Raw genomic sequence first — 14631 nt, forward strand, 5'->3', positions numbered from 1 at the left:
GTTGACCCTCAGCTTGAGCTCAGGCTTGAAATGGAAGTTCAGCTTTGAGCTAATTAGCTGGAGGACTCTACTGCAGTCACCCACTAGGTATGACTTGGGTATGCAAGACATAACTTATGTCACCGTGTTGCAACAGGATATAGCCTTGGGTGCCAGTATTTACAGGCAAGGATGTATCCTGGGGTCTTGAAGAAACTGTACTGTTGAAATGTGTTGATTGCAGCCAGCTATTTGGCACTGAGTTTCAAGCACAGACCCTTGGTATTGATTCAGTTTCCAGCAGTTTGAGTGTTTGCTTAAATGCCAGACTGTTGTAGTCAATTCTGGTGTTGAAAACACCAAAGATGATAATTGTGTTCTTGGGATGGTCATTTTGAATGAGTTCCATGATTGATTTAGAACATATCCACATCAGCAGTGTTTGCCTTCGTGACTTGAGCCTACGCACAACGGTGCTGCATGCTGCTGGTCTCGTTAGGGGACACACAGGCAAAATTATGCATTCAAAATAGTCAATCAGTAGGCTTGAAAGTTTGGCAGCAATAGTTCAAGATACTGTTCAGCTCTAGGTCTACTTGACGAGTAAACATTGTAGCCAGTATTGCATTATCAGACTGCATCTCTTCAAGAAGCAAATGTTGCTCGAAGTGAACATATATCTGGTCTGACTAACTCTTGGGCTACAAGGGCAGGGCACTGCTGGAGGTGATGGACCAAAGTCAACCATGGTTTTCATATTACAATAGACAAACTTCAAAATTTTTCTTTTCTCACCTTTAGCAGCGAAGTTTTTTTTTGTTAGTTTGGTTTCATTAACAGATGACCATTGACCATTGCAGGCTAATTGGATGGGATGGTGGGAAGATGAGCATCTGCTCCAGCCACTTTCTCCAGGTCCCTCTCCAACTCAGAAGCAAGCAGCAGACTACTGCTTCAAAAGCTCTTCAAAAGGCTGCTTGTTCACTCAGTATTGATCAGCTGATGTCGTTTTGTTGACATAGAGACAATCAATATCCCAAGCCATCTGCACACAGGACTGGAACTGTGGCTCCAAATGTCAATCTTACATCTGCTGTTTTTGCCACTTTCCCAAGACTATCAGTCTTTTCGTGTTACAGCTAAAATGGACTGCGTTTCACTTCTGCTCACACAAGGGAGTTGAGGTGGAACAGCTTCACAGCTAACACCACCCACAAGCCTACAGCTCATGTCATGGCCCAGTGAACTATGAACCTTAATGGATTCAATGTGAGCCAATGCAAGGTCTTGCACTTTGGGGAAAAATAAAATACAGGCATGGACTATTTTCTAAACGGTGAGAAAATTCATAAAGCCGAAGTACAAAGGGATCTGGGAGTGCTAGTCCAGGATACTCTAAAGGTTAACTTGCAGGTTGAGGCTGTGATTAAGAAAGCGAATGTAATGTTGTCACTTATCTCAAGATGGTTGGAATATAAAAGCAGCAATGTGTTTCTGAGGCTTTATAAAGCACTAGTTAGGCCCCATTTAGAATACTGTGTCCAATTTTGGGACCCTCACCTCAGGAAGGACATATTGGCACTGGATCATGTCCAGCAGAGATTCACACGGATGATCCCTGGAATGGTAGGCCTAACATACAATGAACGGCTGAGAATTCTGGGATTGTATTCGTTAGAGTTTAGAAGGTTGAGGGGTGATCTGATAGAAACATGCAAAATAACGCATGGCTTAGAAAAGGTGGATGCTGAGAAGTTGTTTCCGTTAGGCGGGGAGACTAAGACCCGTGGGCATAGCCTTAGAATTAGAGGGGATAAATTTAGAATGGAAATGAGGAGACATTTCTTCAGCCAGAGAGCAGTGGGCCTGTGGAATTCATTGCCATGGAGAGCAGTGGAGGCCGGGACGTTAAGTGGCTTCAAGGCAGAGATTGATAATTTCTTGATCTCGCAAAGAATTAAGGGCTATGGGGAGAGTGCAGGTAAATGGAGTTGAAATGCCCATCACCCATGATTTAATGGACTCGATGTGTCGTATGGTCTTACTTCCACTCCTGTGTCTTATGGATTCAGGTGTTGCCCCTTGCTTAGGTATGTCACTGACCAAGGCTCAAAATTAACTTTTCTTTCCTTCACATTTTATCCAAGGCTGGTAAACAAACATAATCCATGGAAATATGGCATGGCATGGCACGGCACACCTTTGGTCCAAACCTAACTGCTGTTTTGGTAATTTGAGACATTTGGAATCTTTTCACCCTGGTCTTGATTAACCTGATCAAGGAAGACACCCACACAAATGCTGTCATTTTCATTCTTTCTCACCTCATTATGATTTGTCTGGCAACTGGTGAGCCAGAGTGTGGCGCTCAGAGCCAAAGTGTTGGATGCTGAAGAGGGCAGTGAATCCAGTCCACTCCAAAAACAGGCTGAAACTGACTAAAGGTACAAGGTTAACATCTCTAATCAGAAGTTGACATGTCATTAACGCCAGAAGAAAAGCATGGATTTAAGGGCAAAATTTTTTTTTTTTAAAACTTGAGTATGGTTTTATTTAACAAGGTAACAACTGATTCACTAAAGAAATGCTGTTTGTGTGTTGAATGTGAGACTCAAGAGGCATTTGATGAAGTGCCACAAACCAGGCTTGAAAAGCAAGATAAAAGCAATAAACCAGAAAGGAAGAACAGCTGCTTTTTCAAAAAAAAAAGGAAAAATGCTACCATTTTCTTTCATCAATATGAATGAGTTAAGCATGGGTATATGATTTAATAGGTTGTAAATGACAGTAAACTTGAAAGCATTGTAAACAGAGGGAGGAGGATTGTTACAAACCTCAAGAGAACATCACTAGTGCAATCAGCAGATACACAGATTAAGTTTAACAAGTGAAGTGACTCATTTTAGTGGGGAGAATGAGGCAAGGCAATATAAAATCAAGAACAATTCTAAAATGGGGAGAAGGACTGCAGGATGTATGTCCAAGAGAAATGTCTAAGGTAGTTGGGTGATGATCATTCACAAAACAGCTTGGCCTCAGCTGAAATATGTTTAACATCCAATATCTAAATGCAGTATCTAAATCTAGACACCGCACTTCAGGAACAATCTCAAGTTATTAGACAGGGTGAAGAGAAATTTTTTACAAGAATGGTTCCAAGGATTGGGATTTTCAAATAGATGTAGAAGCAGAGTTTTATTTACTTTTTGATAGATTGTTCAGAACCGAAAGGTTGACAGGGAAACTTGCTCCTTTTTTGATGGGCTAAGAACTAGAATTGATTCAAAAGTGGCTGACTAAAAAGCAACAATGACAGGAGGAAAATGTTACTTAGTCAATGATTAGAATCTAGACTGCACTGTTGGTGTGGGCAGATTCAAAGATTAGAAAGCAGAATTGGACATACCAAGTGGAAAATCTTCAGGGTTACAAGGTTAAAGGTAGACACAATGGGAGAAACAGCCTCCTTTTAAGCTGTGTTTTATGACTGCGTGACTTCAGTTCCAGGTCTATGAGAGATGTGGTCCTCAGGTTAATCCCCTATGCCCAACCACCTTGAGCTGTTTCATCAATGACCTTCATTCAACCATAATGTCAGAAATTGAGGTATTTGTTGTTGCAGTGCTGTGTTATCCACAGCTTAGATACTGAAGCAGATCATACACAAATGTAGCAAGACCTTGTCAGAATTCAGACACTCAAGCTCAGATTGACAGGTGGCATCTACCATTTGTGCCAGAAAATGACCATTTCAAAGAATCTCCCAGCTCCCCTCAATGTTAACAACATGAACATCACTGAACAGCCTTCCATCATCTGGAAAAACAAATATAGCCAGCCTCAAAACGGCTACAATAAATGGCCAAAAACAGAAATTCCTGGAGAATCTCAGTCTAGCAGCATCTGTGGAGTGAAACCAAATTTTACATTGAGTCCAGTGACTCAGGGCACACAACAGATGGATAGACAGCACTACTGATAGTAAGCAAGGGAAGAGAAAAAGTTAGATAGGTGATAACAAGGAGTATTAGTAGTTGAAAATGGGATTCCATGCTGAAAGCAACCCATTTCAGGGCAGGAACTGGAGTAATGGGCATGGAGGAGGGTGGTCAGGTTCTGAAATTGGTAAACTCTATTCTGAATCCTAAAGGCTGTAAAAAGGTACCCAAGCAGAAAATGAGATGTTGCCCCTCCAACTTGCATTGAGCTTTGTTAGAGCAATGCAGCAGACTCAGGGCAGAAATCTTGGCACTTTGTCCTGCTTTCTCTGCTGCATGTTTAGATGATGCCAACTTCAAAATTATGCCCACAGGCAATATCTACCTTTCTTCTCAACTAAGGACTTGCTGTTATCATGGTCAATGGCCCTGTAGTTCAGCCCTCATCCCTTTTCTTCCCTCCCACAAAAATGATGGTGTCCCCCTTGTCTTCATTTTCCACGTTACCAGCCTTCACATCCAACAGATTATAAAGCTGCCATTTTTGGCACCTTTAGCAGATACCACCAAACACGCTCCCCTCCCTTTGTTTGTCAGCATTCTGCAGGTACTGTTCCCTCTGGGATACTCTGGTTCACCTGTTTTCGGCCAGAGTGTGGCGAATCTGTGGAATTCATTGCCAGAGAGCTGTGGGGATCAGGTCACTGAGCACACTTAAGACAGAGATAGATAGGTTTTGATTGTCAATAAGATCAAAGGTATGGGGAGAAAGTAGCAGAATGGGGTTCAAAAAAAAACTTATCAGCCATGACCGAATGGCAGAGCAGACACCATAGACCGAATGGCCTAATTTCAGCTATTTCTTATGGCCTTCCATTCCTAACACCTCCCCTCAGCTCACCTCACTTCTCACCATCCAAGGCCCCAGACACACCTTCCAGGCAAAGCAGTAACTTACCAGCACTTCATTCAGTTTAGTCTGTATTGTGAGCACTGATTACTGTACTGTCTTTATACTGGGAGATGGGAAACAAGTGAGGGTCCACAGAGCAGAACACCCACGTCTTGTCCATTCAAGAAAAATGGCCCTAGCTTCCAGTTGCCTACCAATTCAACATATTACGATGTTCCCACGCCAACATTTCAGTTTCAGGCCTGCTGCAGTACTTCCAAATCAACGCTGGCTGGAAGAACAACAGTTCAAGTATAGGAGAACCTTACAGCCATCAGGACTCAACACTCAATGTGATAAAACTAACAAAAGAAAATTGAACTGATCTTAGAAGACTAAAACCTGCTTTCACTTTAACAGAGACACTTGTAATTAATGAAATGCCTTATGTTTGCTCTTTTGAGGAAAAACCAATATCTAGAATATAAATGCAGGGCACAGAAATTCCTCAAGAATTTACCGTCTTCTGGGGAAAACAAGGTTCTTTCAAATTAAAGCAGTTAGTTACATAGCTCTGTCTTTTGCTTCAGTTTCAAGTTTTAACACATTGTTACGTAAAATTTTAAATTTGCAGACATCTAAATTTTATGATCCATAGAAACTATACACGTAGCACATTTGTCTGTTTACAAAGCCCTGGACATCCTGCACAATTACAAACAGCAAGAGAAAGAACACAGAACAATACAGCGCAGAACAGGCCCTTTGGCCCTCGATGTTGCGCCAACCTGTGAACTAATCTAAGCCCATCCCACTACACTATCCCATCAATCACCATCCATATGCTTATCCAAGGACTGTTGAAATGCCCCTAATGTGGCTGATTTAACTACATTGGCAGGCAGGGCGCTCCACACCCTTACCACTCTGAGTCAAGAACCTGCCTCTGACATCTGTCTTAGATCTATCACCCCTCAATTTGCAGCTATGCCCCCTTGTACAAGCTGACATCATCCTCCTCAGAAAAAGACTTTCACTGTCCACCCTATTTAATCTTCTGATCATCCTGTATGTTTCTAGTAAATCCCCTCTTAGCCTTCTTCTCTCCAATGAGAACAGACCCAAGTCCCTCAACCTTCCCTCATAAGATCTTCACTCCAGACCAGGCAACATCCTGGTAAATCTCCTCTGCACCTTTTCCAATGCTTTCACATCCTCTCTGTAATGGGGTGACCAGAACTGCACGCAATATTCCAAATGAGGCTGCACTAGTGTTTTGTACAGTTGCAGCATGACATCATGGCTCTGGAACTCAATCCCCCTCAATCCCAATAAAACCTAACACACCATAAGCCTTCTTAACAGCACTGTCAACCTGGGGTGGCAACTTTAAAGGGATTGATATACGTGGTAAGGTCCCTCTGCACATCCACACTACCCAGAATCTTTCCATTGACCCAGTATTCTGCCTTCCTATTATTCTTCCCAAAGTGAATCACTTCACATTTATCCGCAATGAACTCCAGTTGCCACCTTTCAGCACAATTCTGCAGTTTATCCAAGTCTCCCTGCAACCTGCAACATTCTTCCACACTGCCCACCACTCCACCGACTTTAGTGTCATCTGCAAACTTACTAACCCATCCACCTATGCCTGTGCCCAAGTCATTTATAAAAAAATGACAAACAGCAGCGGACCCAAAACAGATCCTTGAGGCATATCACTAGTAACCGGACTCCAGGCTGAATATTTTCCATCAACCACCACTCGTTGCCTTCTTGTCTTGGGGTTCCAGTCCACAGCTCCCTGAAAGTGGTTATGCAAGTAGATAAGGTGGTAAAGGTGTACAAACGATTGCCTTTATTGGTTGGGAAATTAAGGGCAATAGTCAAGATGTCATGTTGCAGCATTAAAAGACTTTAATTAGGCTACACTTAGAGTACTGTGTTCAATTTTTGTCACTACATTACAGGAAGTATGTGGAGGCTTTGGAGAGGGTGCAGAAGACATTTACCAGAATTCTGCCTGGATACAGAGAATGAGCCATGAGAGGCTAGAAAAACTAGGTTGTTTTCCCTTGAGTGGCGGAGGCCAAGGGTGGACTTGACAGAAGTTTGTGAAATTATGAGATGCATTGACAGGGTTGACGGTCAGAATCTTTTCCCCAGGGTTGAAACGTCTAATAGTAGAGGGCATGCATTTAAGGTGAGAGAAGTAAAGTTCGAGGAAACACGAGGGGCAGTTTTTCTTTTTTTTAAATACAGAGTGGTAAGAACTTGGAATGCACTGCCCGTAGTGGCGGTGGAGGCAAATACGATACAGGCATTTAAGGGACTTTTAGATAAGCACATGAATATGCAAGAATGGTGGGACAGGGACCAAGGGCAGACAAATGGGATTAAGTTCATTTGACATCATGTTCAGCACAACATCGTGGGCCAAAAAGTGCCTGTTCCTGTGCTGTACTGTTCTATCCTGCACAATTACAACAGCAACTTGCATTCACATTATAGCTTTTCCATAAAGTAAGGACAGCTTTGTTTACTTTAGAGATGGGCAATGACCAAGTAGTGCATAAAATTGGATGGGTGAGGATGATAGCTAGAGCAAATACATCCAGAAGTTAGTCCTGAAAAAAGTTTTGGGAGATAAAGTGATAGTAACAGTGCTTCCATAAGAAAATCTGATGAGGATAGAAACAAAGGCCTGCAGCTTGCAAGTGGCAACATCTACAATGATTACTGATCACTACCCGGGATTGAGGAAAATTGCATGTTAGTTTCCACATAATATTCCCATGATAGTTCAGTTTTCCTTCAAAATTCATGATGAAACAAAGGAAATGTTCAGGACCTTGTAGGTCAAAGCGGGTACGTTCCGTGATGCACAACATTCACTGTTTAAGAGTCTTCACAGAAACAGTCCATATTCAAATGCAGGAAAATCTTTTCAATATCCAGGCTTGGGCTGACAAATTCCAAACAATTTGTACTACACAAATGCCAGACATTGGCCATCTCAGACAAGAGAAATCTAACCACTTCCTTGACATTCAACAACATTATTTTGAGTCCCCACCAACATCCACTGGTTACCACTGAGCAGAAACTGAACTGGCCATATCAATTCAGTAGCTAAAATAACAGTTTAGAAGCTAAAAATCCTGCAGCAAGTAACTCACCTGACTCCCCAAAATCACCCACTATCTGCAACACGCAAGTCAAGAGTCTGATGAAATACTCACCACTAACACTAGAGGAACACATTGCCAACCAAAGCAAAGCAACTCCCCTCATTGGCACGTCATGCACATTTTTCAATATTGACTCCCTTCATTCTAAAGTACAGTGACAGCAATGTACACCATAAGATTTACTACTGTAACTTAGCAACAGCCCACTGATAGCAATTCCAAACTCCCAACATTTAGAAGGACATGGGCAGCAAACATATTGGAAGATCATTACCTGCAAGTTCCTCTAAGCCACATGTCATTCTAACCCAAAACGGCACTGGCATTCTTTAATGGTCATGTTAAGATCTTGACTCCTACTCTAACAGCAGTTCTTCCATTTCAGCTGACCATCACCTTCAGTAAGGTAATTAGGAATTAGCAAAATATTCATTTTAAAAATTCTTATGGTTAGGAGCAGATGCAATTTTTAAATTATGGTGATTATATTGCAGATCCCTCACATATTACTGTCCACTCTCTAAATATGCAATCATTTAATGTTGGAGGTTAAAGGATCAAAGTTGATATAAGCAATATGTAAATAAAATTCATCCAGCTCAAATCAAATGCCATCCAAGTTCTAAAAGGTATACAATAATTATTTCAGCCAGTCAATCCACAGACTCCAAAGTGATACTGAAAGCAATTAGTCTTAATTCTTTCAATTGCAAATTAGATAGACAGACATTTTATGATATATTAAATTCGAGACATGGTAAGCGATGCTCAACGGACTTCAAAGCTTTGATTGGGCTTTTCTCAAGATATTTCTAAGTTTATTGTCAACTGCAGTACTTGATAGAAATGTTATTTCAACAATTCCACTAAAGTCCTCTCACACTCAAAACAACTTCAGTGACGAGATTTGTCAGGTGCTTTAAATGGCAGTGTCCATCTATATTTACTCCAGAAATTGATTAAAAGGAAGGAACATAAGGTTATTCTTGGTTAACAAGTGTCTCAAATTTAAAATTAGCATTCATGTCAAAATCACTCCACACCTTCAAAGAGGCCAATACTGTACTTCACTAGTCCTATAATTCGGGTAAGAAACGTAAATAGTTTCTTTTCAGTGAAAGGTGAAATATTACAGATTCTGGAAATCTGAAATAAATACAGAACACTGGAGAAACTCAAAACCCAGCAGCTCTGGTGGAAAAAGAGACATTTAACATTGAGTCTGAAATAACTCTTCAGAACATTTTTAGTTCTTTGAACAATCCTCTTCACTATTGGTCTTGAGCATTCACAAATTCCACTGCCCCACCATGTCTATACAGACCCTGAATTTTGGTTTCCTTCTGACACTCTTTAACAACCTCTTTTTTGAACAAGCTGACACAGCATCTCCTTTTATGGTTTGATGTCAAATTTTGCCTGATTATACATCTGCAACACGTGGGATATCTTACTAGGCTAAAGGCTCTATATAACCAGTAGTTGCTGTCCTCAACTAGTGCTTACTGTCAAAGCTCATGAGTATTAAAAAAGTGCATCTGTAAACACGGCACAAATCTGTGCACTGTTCAAGTTTTTCTTTTAAAAATAAGTTACAGTTTGAAGAGGAATATGGACCAAAGTTCCCTCAAAACATATACATTTGATCAAGAATCATATTGCTTAAGACACGAAAGGCAACTCGTTTTAATAATGCTTACCAAGTCCCTATATACATTAATATAACAATTTCTTGGTTATTCCACAATTCTGGATGCATTTTTTTCCATATAACTTTATGTAGTCAGATTATAAATGGTCACTTGCATCTATCAACACCTCTTTGCATATTTCTAAAGACCGTGCACAAACATCAGTAGAACTTATAATGCAAGTATATTAATCTACTTGCTTTTATAAGAAATACTTAAATCATAATGTAATTCTTAGCTTGAAAACTGTATCATTGATACAGTAATCAAACCACATTTTTTTGTTTAAAATACACTACCAAAATGTGTTTTTGGAGTGAAGGAAATCAGTTGAGCTCCACAAACTTGATCCCAAATAAATGAACTAAATTTAGTATAATTCAGCATTTTACACAGTTGGCATTTATAAATACATAAATTATACTATTAATATTTTCAAATTCTGAATCCCTCCATTAGACAAAAATAATGGTTAAATAGAAAGTGTGAAATCAATTAAATTAATAACGGTTGAATGTTAAGCTGCCTAATGTTAGCACAAAGTGCTGCTAGGCCATATCGACCACTTGTTTGTAATGAGCACGGTTTTGCTTCAAAACATTTAACTATGTATAGTTCTTAAGTATTCACATGATCTTAAAATGTTTCATAGTCTCAGGATATCAGAGTGTTTACTTTTTAGAAAGCCGAAACTATCATAATCACGCAGAAGCTTTACCACAAATGCATCACTATGAAAATCACTGTTGAGCAAACTGCAAATGCGTATAGATATACAACATACGAACATTCATGTTGATCGTTGACACCGCATTCATTGCAATCACGACTTTCCAACGATAAAAACGCAATCACCTTAGAGCAACATCCTCCAACACCAGATATTACAACCTGATTAATGAAATGGCCCTGCCCTTAGTGAAACTTCAGGGACAACAATAAATCACAAAATAAAAGGCTAATTGTAATTATCGGACATACAACTCAATAGTTTTAGAAATTACTACTTGGCTACACTTCAACAAGTCCCTGAACAACTTTGCGCCCATTCCCTGTCGACACAATCCGCGAAGATGCAACGACCCAGAGGAGGAATCAATTAACAGAACGTTTAAGTAAAACTGCTCTCGCGTCATTAGTGAAGACCCGACACTGCTCTCATAAAACAGCTGGCTAACAGGAACGGAAGCTCTCAAACAACGACTGATAAAGGAACTACAACAGCTGGGGAAACAGGAGGCGGGGGAAGGAGTGGAGGTAGCGGCGGGGACAGCAACACCAGGAGCACAAGCACAAGCACAGGCTGAGGCTGAGGCTGAGGCTCAGGCCCCACTCTCCCGGTGAGAAGACAACTGCCACAGCGGGGAGGGGACAGAGGCGCATTACAACAGGGAGGAGAAGTACGTAGTAACAGGCTAAAGCACAATACTACAACACAGACTGGGAACTTCAAAGACGGATAAATCCTCGAGTGATTTCGAGCCACCTACCAGCCGATCGGAGCTCTCCACACACAGACAGGGAAGAAAGGGGAGGGAAGGGTGAGGGGGTGGGGAGGGGAAGAACTTGGTCACTTCAAAATGGCGGCGACTCCAGCCTCAGCACCTTCCACCCGGCGCGGAGCATCACGCTGACCTTTTCCATCTGGGGAAAAGAAGGACTCTAATCGAAACATACACCATACGCGTATTTTTAACTGCTTTAAGGAAAAAGAGAAACACAATGGTGTAAGTTGACCACTCAGGACGAAAACCTGTTTCATTTTGACGGCAAATATACAGAGTTGTCCACATGAGGGTTTATTTGTTGTGTAAGCCGCGGACGTGGTTGAAATAGTGAAGGAGTGATGCGGGTTTACTCGTGGCAGTGGCTGATGACGTCATGACGGTCCCGGCGCAGACGCGGGATTACGTAGCTCTGAAACTCATGCCTTGGGTTGAAGGTCAATCTGATCACGTGTCTCGGTTGAAGGTCAGAGGGTCCTGATCTGTGATGTAGGCCGTTTCCAGGTTAATATCTAGAGACAGGAACAAGTGAAAGTAGTTGATACATTCGTAACAAACTGTACCTGAATCGTGTGATAGACAGGAGCTTTCTGAGTGTTGGCAGGGAGAATACTACTACTAGAATACCACTAGTAGTTTGACCAATTGTCATAAAGGGCCTGCAGGAGTATGGTTAATACCAATGCCCTTCTAGTTTGTCAACTACACAGTACTTCTTCAAAAGTAGGCAGTAAATTAGGACAAAGAAAAAGAGTTAAGTTTTCAAACAATTTTAATGCATCGGGTACTGTAATGACCGAGACTATACGAGACGACTGAAATTTTTGGCACCCATGTACGTACTTGGGCCAAATGACTTATGGATGTGACAACTCTCTCACTTAATTCACATCAGAACTGATCCAGTCTTTCATCTGTTTTATGGTGTCCCTCTTTTTATTAATTGCAAAACACACAAATATTTGCTATGTAAAATGTCTTTATTTCTACCAGCATAATACTTGAACCACAACCGTAATAAGTGATGAAGGGTCCAGGCCTGAAACGTCAGTTTTTGCACACCTAAGATGCTGCTTGGCCTGCTGTGTTCATCCACTTCTACACTTTGTTATCTCAGTAATAAGTAGTACCTTATTATCACAACCTTTGAAATTATTAGGGCCTTACCCTTGAAATAACAAATCTCAGTCATTAAATTGTACCTCATGGCATCATAAAATATCTGGATGCTCACATAAATTTTCTGCAGTGGTTCAACTTGACAAACCACTAGGAGACACCGGGACAGATTATAATCTTTTATTCATACATATGCAAGGAGTGTAAGTTTTAGCTATTCTAAAACTGAACTCTGGCAGAAACCCAGAAGTTCTCATCTTTTCAACCCCTTCAATCACATATTAAATTTCTAATCTGATCAATTTATGACAGTATGTTAACCAGATGTACATATTGTGGGAAATAAGTAACTTCAGGCACTGTTTGTGTACGCGGAAGGCCTCATCTATTCAAGCTAATTGTGAAGTCTAGTTTGTGACCTTGTTTGTATCATTCACACTTTGCACGAGTTTAGTTCCTTATACAGTCTACAGTGTACCTGGACATTGCCTTTTCTGCTTACATTTAACTAAAAGTACTTCTCAATGAAACTGCTTGACCCTTATTAAACATTTTCAGATTTAACATTTTGATCTCCAAGTTCTCAACTGAAGAAAAGCCTGTCCTTATGTATGTAAAAAAATTCAAATGTGCAGATAATGTTGTCGTACTTCTGCAGCAAGAGAGCTTTCATGCAGCAACCATTGAAAACTTGATGACCTCAAATAAGATAATGAAATGTGAGGCATCCGCTGTACCCGGTGTGGCTTCCTCTACATTGGGGAAACCAAGCGGAGGCTTGGGGACTGCTTTGCAGAACACCTCCCCTCGGTTCGCAATAAACAACTGCACCTCCCAGTCGCAAACCATTTCCAATCCCCCTCCCATTCTTTAGATGACATGTCCATCATGGGCCTCCTGCAGTGCCACAATGATGCCACTCGAAGGTTGCAGGAACAGCAACTCATATTCCGCTTGGGAACCCTGCAGCCCAATGGTATCAATGTGGACTTCACCAGCTTCAAAATCTCCCCTTCCCCCACTGCATCCCAAAACCAGCCCAGTTCGTCCCCTCCCCCCACTGCACCACACAACCAGCCCAGCTCTTCCCCTCCACCCACTGCATCCCAAAACCAATCCAACCTGTCTCTGCCTCCCTAACCTGTTCTTCCTCTCACCCATCCCTTCCTCCCACCCCAAGCCGCACCTCCATCTCCTACCTACTAATCTCATCCCACCTCCTTGACCTGTCCGTCTTCCCTGGACTGACCTATCCCCTCCCTACCTCCCCACCTCTACTCTCCTCTCCACCTATCTTCTTTTCTGTCCATCTTCGGTCTGCCTCCCCCTCTCTCCCTATTTATTTCAGAACCCTCACCCCATTCCCCCTCTCTGATGAAGGGTCTAGGCCCAAAACGTCACCTTTTGTGTTCCTGAGATGCCGCTGGGCCTGCTGTGTTCATCCAGCCTCACCTTTTATTATCTTGGATTCTCCAGCATCTGCAGTTCCCATTATCACTGACCTCAAATAAGATAGTGGTTAGCTTAGTGAGCTGTATGTCCAGCATTTGGCTCAAACAATAGCAACAGCAGGAGTCTGACTCTCCCTCCAGCGGAGGTAAAATTGTAAACCGCCTCCTGACCCTCTTCCTGAGAGTGCATGAGAGGGAGAGGGGGAGGGAGCGTGCGCGTGTGCGAGAGCGAGCAAACGTATGAGGGAGAGGGAGCGCGTGCAAGCACACATATGAGGGAGAGCGCATGCATATGTATGAGAGGACGTGTGCACATGTCGCAGTGCGCCTATGAGAGGGAGAGAGTGCACTTGTGTCTGCATGTGTGAGGGAGAGGGAGCGAGGGCGTGCGCAGCCATGAGAGGGAGAGGGAGCGAGGGCGTACACGTGCGCAGCCATGAGAGGGAGAGGGAGCGAGTGCATGCACGTGCGCAGCCATGAGAGGGAAAGGGAGTGAGGGCGTGCACGTGCGCAGCCATGAGAGGGAGCGGGAGCGAGCGTGGGCGTGCGCAGCCATGAGAGGGAGGGGGAGCGAGTGCGGATGAGAGGGAGAGTGGGCATGCACGTGCGTGGAAGAGAGGGAGCGTGAGCGATTGCAGAGCACGTGTGCGTGGATGAGAGGGTGCGTGAGCGCGTGTGCGTGGATGAATGGGAGAGTGAGCCTGCGCGGATGAGAGGGAGCATGAGCGATTGCGGAACACGTGTGCGGATGAGAGGGATCGTGAGCGAATGCGGAGCACGTGTGCGCGGATGAGAGGGAGAGGGAGCAGGCCCGTGTGTAGCGATAAGAGGGAGAGGGAGCGGGCACGTGCGCAGCCATGAG

General features: G+C 42.6%; 1 protein-coding gene across 2 annotated transcripts in view; it reads right to left on the minus strand.

Moving 5' to 3' along the window:
* Positions 1-11414, minus strand: part of ap1g1 (adaptor related protein complex 1 subunit gamma 1) — a 115866-nt gene extending 104452 nt beyond the window's left edge. Inside the window, exon 1 of one of the 2 annotated variants that reach the window (XM_059651704.1) lies at positions 11185-11414. The gene's annotated coding sequence lies outside the window, so the exon portion shown is untranslated. The remainder of the gene's footprint in view (positions 1-11184) is intronic. The other variant, XM_048546274.2, reaches the window with a different exon arrangement.
* Between the last annotated feature and the right edge of the window lie 3217 nt (positions 11415-14631).

This window comes from Stegostoma tigrinum, chromosome 16, assembly GCF_030684315.1.
Source record: "Stegostoma tigrinum isolate sSteTig4 chromosome 16, sSteTig4.hap1, whole genome shotgun sequence".
Lineage (NCBI taxonomy): Eukaryota > Metazoa > Chordata > Chondrichthyes > Orectolobiformes > Stegostomatidae > Stegostoma > Stegostoma tigrinum.